At 41.8% G+C, this 14,555-nt stretch overlaps 4 non-coding genes across 4 annotated transcripts; all 4 read right to left on the minus strand.

Annotated features, from left to right (window-relative positions):
• Positions 1 to 285: 285 nt before the first annotated feature.
• trnai-aau (transfer RNA isoleucine (anticodon AAU)) lies at positions 286 to 358 on the minus strand. The gene has a single exon. It is a non-coding gene; the product is annotated as a tRNA-Ile (tRNA).
• Positions 359 to 4,547: 4,189 nt separating this feature from the next.
• On the minus strand, positions 4,548 to 4,621 carry trnai-aau (transfer RNA isoleucine (anticodon AAU)). Its single transcript has one exon. It is a non-coding gene; the product is annotated as a tRNA-Ile (tRNA).
• Positions 4,622 to 7,347: 2,726 nt separating this feature from the next.
• Positions 7,348 to 7,421, minus strand: trnai-aau (transfer RNA isoleucine (anticodon AAU)). The gene has a single exon. It is a non-coding gene; the product is annotated as a tRNA-Ile (tRNA).
• Positions 7,422 to 10,090: 2,669 nt separating this feature from the next.
• Positions 10,091 to 10,164, minus strand: trnai-aau (transfer RNA isoleucine (anticodon AAU)). Its single transcript has one exon. It is a non-coding gene; the product is annotated as a tRNA-Ile (tRNA).
• Positions 10,165 to 14,555: the final 4,391 nt, after the last annotated feature.

The following is a 14,555-nucleotide window of genomic DNA, read 5'->3' on the forward strand; positions in this document are numbered from 1 at the left end:
GAATGAATCAAATGATTGATGGACCGTCTATCTGTTTCTTCACCATTCTGTCTCTCTGTCCTCTTAGTCCATGATGTCCCTGTCCTCCTTCCTTCCTTTCCTTGTATAATAAAAAACGAACGAAAACTCCTACAATGAAAAAAACCTCCACAATTAAATGTCACTCAACAATAACACAACAATCGACAACTCATTATACTAATTTAAAATGCACATTGTAAACCCCAATCACTAGAGTTATGAGACACTGTAGACATAACACAGTAGAGGAAAAATAAAAAGTTGTGGCCAGTACGGGTATCGACCCGCGACCTTCGCGTTATTAGCACGACGCTCTAACCAACTGAGCTAACCGGCCTTAGATAATGCTCATTCTACGTATAAAGGTGGAAATAACTAACACCGTACTAAATAAGAGCTCAAGACATTCCATAACAATCCATCACCTATTGAGAAATAAACTATGAGCCCCCTAAGCAAGCTGGTCCGGGGCTCTGTTCAAAACACACCCCACAGGGCTCCAGGACCAGCAACAACAATTAATGTGTGTGGATTGAAGCTCTTAATTTGCCATTGGAAAAACAGGAGATGAACTGCTACAAACAAAGACCTGCTAAAGCTAAAGAACACTCCGTAATGTTCACACGACATCAATTTTGAACTCGCGAAAAGTTGGGAGATGCGGTCAAGAAAAACTGGCACATTTTATCATCGGACCCATTTTTGTCGGCGGAATTTACAAATCCACGCCACTTATTGTGTATAGAAGAGGTCGCAATATACGCGATAAATTGGTCCATGCCAACTCCCAATCACAAAAGAAGAAAACCAGCCAGGCTCTTTTTACGCCCTCTTCCAAATGGTAGCTATAGAATGCAGAGGAATGCGCACAGTGCAACAACATGATAAAGTGTGAATATCTCTGCCACCCACACACAGGAAAACGATCCCAAATAAATGACATTATTACGTGTTCCACCACCCCATGTTATTTACATTATTAAATGTCCATATGGGCTCTGCTATGTCGGTAAAACCTCTCGTTCTCTCAAACAGAGAATCAGTGAACATAAAAGTTCAACCAGGAGAAAGGACAGGGATTATCAAGTCGCTGTACATTTCAATGACCTGAAGCATGATATTTCTACCTTTAGATTTTGTGGCACAGAGAAAGTTAAGATATCAGACAGGGGAGGAGATATAAAATAATACTCTGAGTTAAAGGGAATGTTTTGTGATTTTCACCCTCCAGACATTATTTCCTAAGGTCGTTATGATTGAAATGCCTGTGTATGTTATGGCGTGAATTTGAACGTGAATTATGCTCCTATTTAAGATGACTCTGATGTTTTTCGTACGATGTACCCAATGATTAATGAAAACTTGCTCGGTAGGTCTATATGTCCTCATTGTGGTTTTACAGATGTGTTTAATACGTCTTATTTACACACTTTATTTGAATATTTATGAAGTGTATGTTGTATTGGTAGCACGTATTAGTATTTCCTTCGCCTCCAACCCCTTTCGATGCGTGGGACGGATGTGGGCGGGGCTAGGTCTACACAAGGGTGCTAATTGAAAAAAAAAAACTCACGAAAGCCATGAGGCCGATAAGTAAAGCTTATTAAAGATCAGTGATACTACCAAGAGTGGTGTGCGGTTTCCTTTTCCCTGGAACTTCTGTATGTGTAATGTTTACTGTATATTTGTATTGTTTATTTCACTTTTGTATATTATCTACTTCACTTGCTTTGGCAATGTTAACATATGTTTCCCATGCCAATAAAGCCACTTGAGTTGAATTGAAATTGAATTGAGAGAGAGAGAGAGAGAGAGAGAGAGAGAGAGAGAGAGAGAGAGAGAGAGAGAGAGAGAGAGAGAGAGAGAGAGAGAAAAGCAATGAAGGACAGAAAGAGAGAGTAAGGAGTGGAGAAAGACAGAAAGAGAGAGTAAGGAGTGGAGAAAGACAGAGAGAGAGAGTAAGGAGTGGAGAATGAGAGAGTAAGCAGTCGAGAAAGAGAGAGTAAGGAGTGGAGAAAGACAGAAAGAGAGAGTAAGGAGTGGAGAAAGACAGAGAGAGAGTAAGGAGTCGAGAAAGACAGAAGAGAGAGTAAGGAGTGGAGAAAACAGAGAGAGAGAGTAAGGAGTGGAGAAAGACAGAGAGAGAGAGAGAGAGAGAGAGAGAGAGAGAAAGGAGTGGAGAAAGAGAGAGAGTAAGGAGTGGAGAAAGACAGAAAGAGAGAGAGTAAGGAGTGGAGAAAGACAGAAAGAGAGAGAGTAAGGAGTGGAGAAAGACAGAAAGAGAGAGAGTAAGGAGTGGAGAAAGACAGAAAGATAGAGTAAGGAGTGGAGAAAGAGAGAGTAAGGAGTGGAGAAAGACAGAAAGAGAGAGTAAGGAGTGGAGAAAGAGAGAGTAATGAGTGGAGAAGACAGAAAGAGAGAGTAAGGAGTGGAGAAAGACAGAGAGAGAGTAAGGAGTCGAGAAAGACAGAAAGAGAGAGTAAGGAGTGGAGAAAAACAGAGAGAGAGAGAGTAAGGAGTGGAGAAAGACAGAGAGAGAGAGAGAGTAAGGAGTGGAGAAAGAGAGAGAGTAGGGAGTGGAGAAAGACAGAAAGAGAGAGTAGGGAGTGGAGAAAGACAGAGAGAGAGAGAGTAAGGAGTGGAGAAAGACAGAAAGAGAGAGAGTAAGGAGTGGAGAAAGACAGAAAGATAGAGTAAGGAGTGGAGAAAGAGAGAGTAAGGAGTGGAGAAAGACAGAAAGAGAGAGTAAGGAGTGGAGAAAGAGAGAGTAATGAGTGGAGAAAGACAGAAAGAGAGAGTAAGGAGTGGAGAAAGACAGAGAGAGAGTAAGGAGTCGAGAAAGACAGAAAGAGAGAGTAAGGAGTGGAGAAAAACAGAGAGAGAGAGAGTAAGGAGTGGAGAAAGACAGAGAGAGAGAGAGAGTAAGGAGTGGAGAAAGAGAGAGAGTAGGGAGTGGAGAAAGACACAAAGAGAGAGTAGGGAGTGGAGAAAGACAGAGAGAGAGAGAGTAAGGAGTGGAGAAAGACAGAAAGAGAGAGAGTAAGGAGTGGAGAAAGACAGAAAGAGAGAGAGTAAGGAGTGGAGAAAGACAGAAAGAGGGAGAGTAAGGAGTGGAGAAAGACAGAAAGAGAGAGTAAGGAGTGGAGAAAGAGAGAGTAAGGAGTGGAGAAAGACAGAAAGAGAGATTAAGGAGTGGAGAAAGAGAGTAAGGAGTGGAGAAAGAGAGTGTAAGGAGTGAAGAAAGACAGAAAGAGAGAGTAAGGAGTGGAGAAAGAGAGAGTAAGGAGAGGAGAAAGACAGAAAGAGAGAGTAAGGAGTGGAGAAAGACAGAAAGAGAGATTAAGGAGTGGAGAAAGAGAGTAAGGAGTGGAGAAAGAGAGTAAGGAGTGGAGAAAGAGAGAGTAAGGAGTGGAGAAAGAAAGAGAGAGTAAGGAGTGGAGAAAGAGAGAGTAAGGAGTGGAGAAAGATAGAAAGAGAGAGTAAGGAGTGGAGAAAGACAGAAAGGGAGAGTAAGGAGTGGAGAAAGAGAGAGTAAGGAGTGAAGAAAGACAGAAAGAGAGAGTAAGGAGTGGAGAAAGAGAGAGTAAGGAGAGGAGAAAGACAGAAAGAGAGAGTAAGGAGTGGAGAAAGACAGAAAGAGAGATTAAGGAGTTTAGAAAGAGAGTAAGGAGTGGAGAAAGAGAGTAAGGAGTGGAGAAAGAGAGAGTAAGGAGTGGAGAAAGAAAGAGAGAGTAAGGAGTGGAGAAAGAGAGTAAGGAGTGGAGAAAGATAGAAAGAGAGAGTAAGGAGTGGAGAAAGAGAGAGTAAGGAGAGGAGAAAGACAGAAAGAGAGAGCAAGGAGTGGAGAAAGACAGAAAGAGAGAGTAAGGAGTGGAGAAAGAGAGAGTAAGGAGTGGAGAAAGACAGAAAGAGAGAGTAAGGAGAGGAGAAAGACAGAGAGAGAGTAAGGCGTGGAGAAAGACAGAAAGAGATAGTAAGGATTGGAGAAAGACAGAAAGAGAGAGTAAGGAGTGGAGAAAGACAGAAAGAGATAGTAAGGATTGGAGAAAGAGAGAGTAAGGAGTGGAGAAGGAGAGAGTAAGGAGTGGAGAAAGACAGAAAGAGAGAGTAAGGAGTGGAGAAAGAGGGTGCAGCTGTCTGCAGGCTCTTTACCTCTCTGTACTTAGTGTCCTTCTCTAGTTAATGTGTGACCAAGTGAGCATGGGGAAAGGTGTGTGTGTGTGTGTATGTGTGTAAATAATGAATGAATCAAATGATTGATGGACCCGTCTATCTGTTTCTTCACCATTCTGTCTCTCTGTCTCTTAGTCCATGAAGTCCCTGTCCTCCTTCCTTCCTTCCTTGTATAATAAAAAACGAACGAAAACTCCTACAATGAAAAAAAACCTCCTACATTAAAATGTCACTTAACAATAACACAACAATCGACAACTCATACTACTAATTTAAAATGCACATTGTAAACCCCAATCAATAGAGTTATGAGACACTGTAGACATACACAGTAGAGGAAAAATAAAAAGTTGTGGCCAGTACGGGTATCGAACCCGCGACCTTCGCGTTATTAGCACGACGCTCTAACCAACTGAGCTAACCGGCCTTAGATAATGCTCATTCTACGTATAAAGGTGGAAATAATTACACCGTACTAAATAAGAGCTCAAGACATTCCATAACAAATCCATCACCTATTGAGAAATAAACTATGAGCCCCCTAAGCAAGCTGGTCCCGGGGCTCTGTTCACAAACACACCCCACAGGGCTCCAGGACAGCAACACAATTATGTGTGTGGATGAAGCTCTTAATTTGGCATTGGAAAAACAGGAGATGAACTGCTACAAACAAAGACCTGCTAAAGCTAAAGAACACTCCGTAATGTTCACAACGACATCAATTTTGAACTCGCGAAAAGTGGGAGATGCGGTCAAGAAAAACTGGCACATTTTATCATCGGACCCATTTTTGTCGGCGGAATTTACAAATCCACCACTTATTGTGTATAGAAGAGGTCGCAATATACGCGATAAATTGGTCCATGCCAACTCCCAATCACAAAAGAAAACCAGCCAGGCTCTTTTACGCCCTCTTCCAAATGGTAGCTATAAATGCAGAGGATGCGCACAGTGCAACAACATGATAAAGTGTGAATATCTCTGCCACCCACACACAGGAAAACGATCCCAAATAAATGACATTATTACGTGTTCCACCACCCATGTTATTTACATTATTAAATGTCCATATGGGCTCTGCTATGTCGGTAAAACCTCTCGTTCTCTCAAACAGAGAATCAGTGAACATAAAAGTTCAATCAGGAGAAAGGACAGGGATTATCAAGTCGCTGTACATTTCAATGACCTGAAGCATGATATTTCTACCTTTAGATGTTGTGGCACAGAGAAAGTTAAGATATCAGACAGGGGAGGAGATATAAATAATACTCTGAGTTAAAGGGAATGTTTTGTGATTTTCACCCTCCAGACATTATTTCCTAAAGGTCGTTATGATGAAATGCCTGTGTATGTTATGGCGTGAATTTGAACGTGAATTATGCTCCTATTTAAGATGACTCTGATGTTTTTCGTACGATGTACCCAATGATTAATGAAAACTTGCTCGGTAGGTCTATATGTCCTCATTGTGGTTTTACAGATGTGTTTAATACGTCTTATTTACACACTTTATTTCAATATTTACGAAATTGATGTTGTATTTCGTAGCACGTATTAGTATTTCCTTCGCCTCCAACCCCTTTCGATGCGTGGAACGGATGTGGGCGGGGCTAGGTCTACACAAGGGTGCTAATTAAAATGTAAAAAACTCACGAAAGCCATGAGACCGATATTTAAAGCTTATTAAAGATCAGTGATACTATCCTTCCTTTTCCCTAGAATTTCTGTGAGTGTAATATTTACTGTAAAGTTTAATTGTTTATTTCCCGTTTGTATATTATCTACCTCACTTGCTTTAGCAATGTTAACATATGTTTCCCATGCCAATAAAGCCCCTTGAATTGATTTGAATTGAATTGAGAGAGAGAGAGAGAGAGAGAGAGAGAGAGAGAGAGAGAGAGAGAGAGAGAGAGAGAGTGAGAGTGAAAGAAACAGTGAAAGACAGAAAGAGAGGGTAAGGAGAGGAGAAAGACAGAAATAGAGAGTAAGGAGTGGAGAAAGACAGAAAGAGAGAGTAAGGAGTGGAGAAAGACAGAAAGAGAGAGTAAGGAGTGGAGAAAGAGAGAGTAAGGAGTGAAGAAAGACAGAAAGAGAGAGTAAGGAGTGGAGAAAGACAGAAAGGGAGAGTAAGGAGTGGAGAAAGACAGTAAGGAGAGGAGAAAGACAGAAAGAGAGATTAAGGAGTGGAGAAAGAGAGTAAGGAGTGGAGAAAGACAGAAAGAGAGAGTAAGGAGTGGAGAAAGAGAGTAAGGAGTGGAGAAAGACAGAAAGAGAGATTAAGGAGTGGAGAAAGAGAGTAAGGAGTGGAGAAAGACAGAAAGAGAGAATAAGGAGTGGAGAAAGAGAGAGTAAGGAGAGGAGAAAGACAGAAAGAGAGAGTAAGGAGTGGAGAAAGACAGAAAGAGAGATTAAGGAGTGGAGAAAGAGAGTAAGGAGTGGAGAAAGAGAGTGTAAGGAGTGAAGAAAGACAGAAAGAGAGAGTAAGGAGTGGAGAAAGAGAGAGTAAGGAGAGGAGAAAGACAGAAAGAGAGAGTAAGGAGTGGAGAAAGACAGAAAGAGAGATTAAGGAGTGGAGAAAGAGAGTAAGGAGTGGAGAAAGAGAGTAAGGAGTGGAGAAAGAGAGAGTAAGGAGTGGAGAAAGAAAGAGAGAGTAAGGAGTGGAGAAAGAGAGAGTAAGGAGTGGAGAAAGATAGAAAGAGAGAGTAAGGAGTGGAGAAAGACAGAAAGGGAGAGTAAGGAGTGGAGAAAGAGGGTGCAGCTGTCTGCAGGCTCTTTACCTCTCTGTACTTAGTGTCCTTCTCTAGTTAATGTGTGACCAAGTGAGCATGGGGAAAGGTGTGTGTGTGTGTGTGTATGTGTGTAAATAATGAATGAATCAAATGATTGATGGACCCGTCTATCTGTTTCTTCACCATTCTGTCTCTCTGTCTCTTAGTCCATGAAGTCCCTGTCCTCCTTCCTTCCTTCCTTGTATAATAAAAAACGAACGAAAACTCCTACAATGAAAAAAAACCTCCTACATTAAAATGTCACTCAACAATAACACAACAATCGACAACTCATACTACTAATTTAAAATGCACATTGTAAACCCCAATCAATAGAGTTATGAGACACTGTAGACATACACAGTAGAGGAAAAATAAAAAGTTGTGGCCAGTACGGGTATCGAACCCGCGACCTTCGCGTTATTAGCACGACGCTCTAACCAACTGAGCTAACCGGCCTTAGATCATGCTCATTCTACGTATAAAGGTGGAAATAACTACACCGTACTAAATAAGAGCTCAAGACATTCCATAACAAATCCATCACCTATTGAGAAATAAACTATGAGCCCCCTAAGCAAGCTGGTCCCGGGGCTCTGTTCACAAACACACCCCACAGGGCTCCAGGACAGTAACACAATTATGTGTGTGGATGAAGCTCTTAATTTGGCATTGGAAAAACAGGAGATGAACTGCTACAAACAAAGACCTGCTAAAGCTAAAGAACACTCCGTAATGTTCACAACGACATCAATTTTGAACTCGCGAAAAGTGGGAGATGCGGTCAAGAAAAACTGGCACATTTTATCATCGGACCCATTTTTGTCGGCGGAATTTACAAATCCACCACTTATTGTGTATAGAAGAGGTCGCAATATACGCGATAAATTGGTCCATGCCAACTCCCTATCACAAAAGAAAAAACCAGCCAGGCTCTTTTACGCCCTCTTCCAAATGGTAGCTATAAATGCAGAGGATGCGCACAGTGCAACAACATGATAAAGTGTGAATATCTCTGCCACCCACACACAGGAAAACGATCCCAAATAAATGACATTATTACGTGTTCCACCACCCATGTTATTTACATTATTAAATGTCCATATGGGCTCTGCTATGTCGGTAAAACCTCTCGTTCTCTCAAACAGAGAATCAGTGAACATAAAAGTTCAACCAGGAGAAAGGACAGGGATTATCAAGTCGCTGTACATTTCAATGACCTGAAGCATGATATTTCTACCTTTAGATGTTGTGGCACAGAGAAAGTTAAGATATCAGACAGGGGAGGAGATATAAATAATACTCTGAGTTAAAGGGAATGTTTTGTGATTTTCACCCTCCAGACATTATTTCCTAAAGGTCGTTATGATGAAATGCCTGTGTATGTTATGGCGTGAATTTGAACGTGAATTATGCTCCTATTTAAGATGACTCTGATGTTTTTCGTACGATGTACCCAATGATTAATGAAAACTTGCTCGGTAGGTCTATATGTCCTCATTGTGGTTTACAGATGTGTTTAATACGTCTTATTTACACACTTTATTTCAATATTTACGAAATTGATGTTGTATTTCGTAGCACGTATTAGTATTTCCTTCGCCTCCAACCCCTTTCGATGCGTGGAACGGATGTGGGCGGGGCTAGGTCTACACAAGGGTGCTAATTAAAATGTAAAAAACTCACGAAAGCCATGAGACCGATATTTAAAGCTTATTAAAGATCAGTGATACTATCCTTCCTTTTCCCTAGAATTTCTGTGAGTGTAATATTTACTGTAAAGTTTAATTGTTTATTTCCCGTTTGTATATTATCTACCTCACTTGCTTTGGCAATGTTAACATATGTTTCCCATGCCAATAAAGCCCCTTGAATTGAATTGAATTGAATTGAGAGAGAGAGAGAGAGAGAGAGAGAGAGAGAGAGAGAGAGAGAGAGAGAGAGAGAGAGAGAGAGAGAGAGAGAGTGAAAGAAACAGTGAAAGACAGAAAGAGAGAGTAAGGAGTGGAGAAAGACAGAAAGAGAGAGTAAGGAGTGGAGAAAGACAGAAAGAGGGAGTAAGGAGTGGAGAAAGAGAGAGTAAGGAGTGAAGAAAGACAGAAAGAGAGAGTAAGGAGTGGAGAAAGAGAGAGTAAGGAGTGAAGAAAGACAGAAAGAGAGAGTAAGGAGTGGAGAAAGAGAGAGTAAGGAGAGGAGAAAGACAGAAAGAGAGAGTAAGGAGTGGAGAAAGACAGAAAGAGAGATTAAGGAGTTTAGAAAGAGAGTAAGGAGTGGAGAAAGAGAGTAAGGAGTGGAGAAAGAGAGAGTAAGGAGTGGAGAAAGAAAGAGAGAGTAAGGAGTGGAGAAAGAGAGTAAGGAGTGGAGAAAGATAGGAAAGAGAGAGTAAGGAGTGGAGAAAGAGAGAGTAAGGAGGAGGAGAAAGACAGAAAGAGAGAGCAAGGAGTGGAGAAAGACAGAAAGAGAGAGTAAGGAGTGGAGAAAGAGAGAGTAAGGAGTGGAGAAAGACAGAAAGAGAGAGTAAGGAGAGGAGAAAGACAGAGAGAGAGTAAGGCGTGGAGAAAGACAGAAAGAGATAGTAAGGATTGGAGAAAGACAGAAAGAGAGAGTAAGGAGTGGAGAAAGACAGAAAGAGATAGTAAGGATTGGAGAAAGAGAGAGTAAGGAGTGGAGAAGGAGAGAGTAAGGAGTGGAGAAAGACAGAAAGAGAGAGTAAGGAGTGGAGAAAGAGGGTGCAGCTGTCTGCAGGCTCTTTACCTCTCTGTACTTAGTGTCCTTCTCTAGTTAATGTGTGACCAAGTGAGCATGGGGAAAGGTGTGTGTGTGTGTGCATGTGTGTAAATAATGAATGAATCAAATGATTGATGGACCCGTCTATCTGTTTCTTCACCATTCTGTCTCTCTGTCTCTTAGTCCATGAAGTCCCTGTCCTCCTTCCTTCCTTCCTTGTATAATAAAAAACGAACGAAAACTCCTACAATGAAAAAAAACCTCCTACATTAAAATGTCACTCAACAATAACACAACAATCGACAACTCATACTACTAATTTAAAATGCACATTGTAAACCCCAATCAATAGAGTTATGAGACACTGTAGACATACACAGTAGAGGAAAAATAAAAAGTTGTGGCCAGTACGGGTATCGAACCCGCGACCTTCGCGTTATTAGCACGACGCTCTAACCAACTGAGCTAACCGGCCTTAGATCATGCTCATTCTACGTATAAAGGTGGAAATAACTACACCGTACTAAATAAGAGCTCAAGACATTCCATAACAAATCCATCACCTATTGAGAAATAAACTATGAGCCCCCTAAGCAAGCTGGTCCCGGGGCTCTGTTCACAAACACACCCCACAGGGCTCCAGGACAGCAACACAATTATGTGTGTGGATGAAGCTCTTAATTTGGCATTGGAAAAACAGGAGATGAACTGCTACAAACAAAGACCTGCTAAAGCTAAAGAACACTCCGTAATGTTCACAACGACATCAATTTTGAACTCGCGAAAAGTGGGAGATGCGGTCAAGAAAAACTGGCACATTTTATCATCGGACCCATTTTTGTCGGCGGAATTTACAAATCCACCACTTATTGTGTATAGAAGAGGTCGCAATATACGCGATAAATTGGTCCATGCCAACTCCCAATCACAAAAGAAAACCAGCCAGGCTCTTTTACGCCCTCTTCCAAATGGTAGCTATAAATGCAGAGGATGCGCACAGTGCAACAACATGATAAAGTGTGAATATCTCTGCCACCCACACACAGGAAAACGATCCCAAATAAATGACATTATTACGTGTTCCACCACCCATGTTATTTACATTATTAAATGTCCATATGGGCTCTGCTATGTCGGTAAAACCTCTCGTTCTCTCAAACAGAGAATCAGTGAACATAAAAGTTCAATCAGGAGAAAGGACAGGGATTATCAAGTCGCTGTACATTTCAATGACCTGAAGCATGATATTTCTACCTTTAGATGTTGTGGCACAGAGAAAGTTAAGATATCAGACAGGGGAGGAGATATAAATAATACTCTGAGTTAAAGGGAATGTTTTGAGATTTTCACCCTCCAGACATTATTTCCTAAAGGTCGTTATGATGAAATGCCTGTGTATGTTATGGCGTGAATTTGAACGTGAATTATGCTCCTATTTAAGATGACTCTGATGTTTTTCGTACGATGTACCCAATGATTAATGAAAACTTGCTCGGTAGGTCTATATGTCCTCATTGTGGTTTTACAGATGTGTTTAATACGTCTTATTTACACACTTTATTTGAATATTTATGAAGTGTATGTTGTATTTGGTAGCACGTATTAGTATTTCCTTCGCCTCCAACCCCTTTCGATGCGTGGGACGGATGTGGGCGGGGCTAGGTCTACACAAGGGTGCTAATTGAAAAAAAAAAAACTCACGAAAGCCATGAGGCCGATAAGTAAAGCTTATTAAAGATCAGTGATACTACCAAGAGTGGTGTGCGGTTTCCTTTTCCCTGGAACTTCTGTATGTGTAATGTTTACTGTATATTTGTATTGTTTATTTCACTTTTGTATATTATCTACTTCACTTGCTTTGGGCAATGTTAACATATGTTTCCCATGCCAATAAAGCCACTTGAGTTGAATTGAAATTGAATTGAGAGAGAGAGAGAGAGAGAGAGAGAGAGAGAGAGAGAGAGAGAGAGAGAGAGAGAGAGAGAGAGAGAGAGAGAGAGAGAGAGAAAAGCAATGAAGGACAGAAAGAGAGAGTAAGGAGTGGGAGAAAGACAGAAGAGAGAGTAAGGAGTGGAGAAAGACAGAGAGAGAGAGTAAGGAGTGGAGAATGAGAGAGTAAGCAGTCGAGAAAGAGAGAGTAAGGAGTGGAGAAAGACAGAAAGAGAGAGTAAGGAGTGGAGAAAGACAGAGAGAGAGTAAGGAGTCGGAGGAAAGACAGAAAGAGAGAGTAAGGAGTGGAGAAAAACAGAGAGAGAGAGTAAGGAGTGGAGAAAGACAGAGAGAGAGAGAGAGAGAGAGAGAAAGGAGTGGAGAAAGAGAGAGAGTAAGGAGTGGAGAAAGACAGAAAGAGAGAGAGTAAGGAGTGGAGAAAGACAGAAAGAGAGAGAGTAAGGAGTGGAGAAAGACAGAAAGAGAGAGAGTAAGGAGTGGAGAAGACAGAAAGATAGAGTAAGGAGTGGAGAAAGAGAGAGTAAGGAGTGGAGAAAGACAGAAAGAGAGAGTAAGGAGTGAGAGAAAGAGAGAGTAATGAGTGGAGAAAGACAGAAAGAGAGAGTAAGGAGTGGAGAAAGACAGAGAGAGAGTAAGGAGTCGAGAAAGACAGAAAGAGAGAGTAAGGAGTGGAGAAAAACAGAGAGAGAGAGAGTAAGGAGTGGAGAAAGACAGAGAGAGAGAGAGAGTAAGGAGTGGAGAAAGAGAGAGAGTAGGGAGTGGAGAAAGACAGAAAGAGAGAGTAGGGAGTGGAGAAGACAGAGAGAGAGAGTAAGGAGTGGAGAAAGACAGAAAGAGAGAGAGTAAGGAGTGGAGAAAGACAGAAAGATAGAGTAAGGAGTGGAGAAAGAGAGAGTAAGGAGTGGAGAAAGACAGAAAGAGAGAGTAAGGAGTGGAGAAAGAGAGAGTAATGAGTGGAGAAAGACAGAAAGAGAGAGTAAGGAGTGAGAAAGACAGAGAGAGAGTAAGGGTCGAGAAAGACAGAAAAGAGAGTAAGGAGTGGAGAAAAACAGAGAGAGAGAGAGAAGGAGTGGAGAAAGACAGAAGAGAGAGAGAGTAAGGGGAGTGGAGAAAGAGAGAGGAGTAGGGAGTGGAGAAAGACACCAAAGAGAGAGTAGGGGAGTGGAGAAAGACAGAGAGAGAGAGAGTAAGGAGTGGAGAAAGACAGAAAGAGAGGAGTAAGGAGTGGAGAAAGACAGAAAGAGAGAGAGTAAGGAGTGGAGAAAGACAGAAAGAGAGAGTAAGGAGTGGAGAAAGAGAGAGTAAGGAGTGAAGAAAGACAGAAAGAGAGAGTAAGGAGTGGAGAAGACAGAAAGGGAGAGTAAGGAGTGGAGAAAGACATAAGGAGAGGAGAAAGACAGAAAGAGAGATTAAGAGTGGAGAAAGAGAGTAAGGAGTGGAGAAAGACAGAAAGAGAGAGTAAGGAGTGGAGAAGAGAGTAAGGAGTGGGAGAAAGACAGAAAGAGAGATTAAGGAGTGGAGAAAGAGAGTAAGGAGTGGAGAAAGACAGAAAGAGAGAATAAGGAGTGGAGAAAGAAGGAGAGTAAGGAGAGGAGAAGACAGAAAGAGAGAGTAAGGAGTGGGAGAAAGACAGAAAGAGAGATTAAGGAGTGGAGAAAGAGAGTAAGGAGTGGAGAAAGAGGAGTGTAAGGAGTGAAGAAAGACAGAAAGAGAGAGTAAGGAGTGGAGAAAGAGAGAGTAAGGAGAGGAGAAGACAGAAAGAGAAGAAGTAAGGAGTGGAGAAAGACAGAAAGAGAGATTAAGGAGTGGAGAAAGAGAGTAAGGAGTGGAGAAAGAGAGTAAGGAGTGGAGAAAGAGAGAGTAAGGAGTGGAGAAAGAAAGAGAGAGTAGGGAGTGGAGAAAGAGAGAGTAAGGAGTGGAGAAAGATAGAAAGAGAGAGTAAGGAGTGGAGAAAGACAGAAAGGGAGAGTAAGGAGTGGAGAAAGAGAGAGTAAGGAGTGAAGAAAGACAGAAGAGAGAGTAAGGAGTGGAGAAAGAGAGAGTAAGGAGAGGAGAAAGACAGAAAGAGAGAGTAAGGAGTGGAGAAAGACAGAAAGAGAGATTAAGGAGTTTAGAAAGAGAGTAAGGAGTGGAGAAAGAGAGTAAGGAGTGGAGAAAGAGAGAGTAGGAGTGGAGAAAGAAGAGAGAGTAAGGAGTGGAGAAAGAGAGTAAGGAGTGGAGAAAGATAGAAAGAGAGAGTAAGGAGTGGAGAAAGAGAGAGTAAGGAGAGGAGAAAGACAGAAAGAGAGAGCAAGGAGTGGAGAAAGACAGAAAGAGAGAGTAAGGAGTGGAGAAAGAGAGAGTAAGGAGTGGAGAAAGACAGAAAGAGAGAGTAAGGAGAGGAGAAAGACAGAGAGAGAGTAAGGCGTGGAGAAAGACAGAAAGAGAGAGTAAGGAGTGGAGAAAGAGAGAGTAATGAGTGGAGAAAGACAGAAAGAGAGAGTAAGGAGTGGAGAAAGACAGAGAGAGAGTAAGGAGTCGAGAAAGACAGAAAGAGAGAGTAAGGAGTGGAGAAAAACAGAGAGAGAGAGAGTAAGGAGTGGAGAAAGACAGAGAGAGAGAGAGAGTAAGGAGTGGGAGAAGAGAGAGAGAGTAGGGAGTGGAGAAAGACACAAAGAGAGAGTAGGGAGTGGAGAAAGACAGAGAGAGAGAGAGTAAGGAGTGGAGAAAGACAGAAAGAGAGAGAGTAAGGAGTGGAGAAAGACAGAAAGAGAGAGAGTAAGGAGTGGAGAAAGACAGAAAGAGAGAGTAAGGAGTGGAGAAAGGAGAGTAAGGAGTGAAGAAAGACAGAAGAGAGAGTAAGGAGTGGAGAAAGCAGAAGGGAGAGTAAGGAGTGGAGAAAGACAGTAAGAGAGGAGAAAGACAGAAAGAGAGATT

This window comes from Oncorhynchus kisutch, unplaced genomic scaffold (genome assembly GCF_002021735.2).
Source record: "Oncorhynchus kisutch isolate 150728-3 unplaced genomic scaffold, Okis_V2 scaffold3312, whole genome shotgun sequence".
Taxonomy (NCBI): Eukaryota; Metazoa; Chordata; class Actinopteri; order Salmoniformes; family Salmonidae; genus Oncorhynchus; species Oncorhynchus kisutch.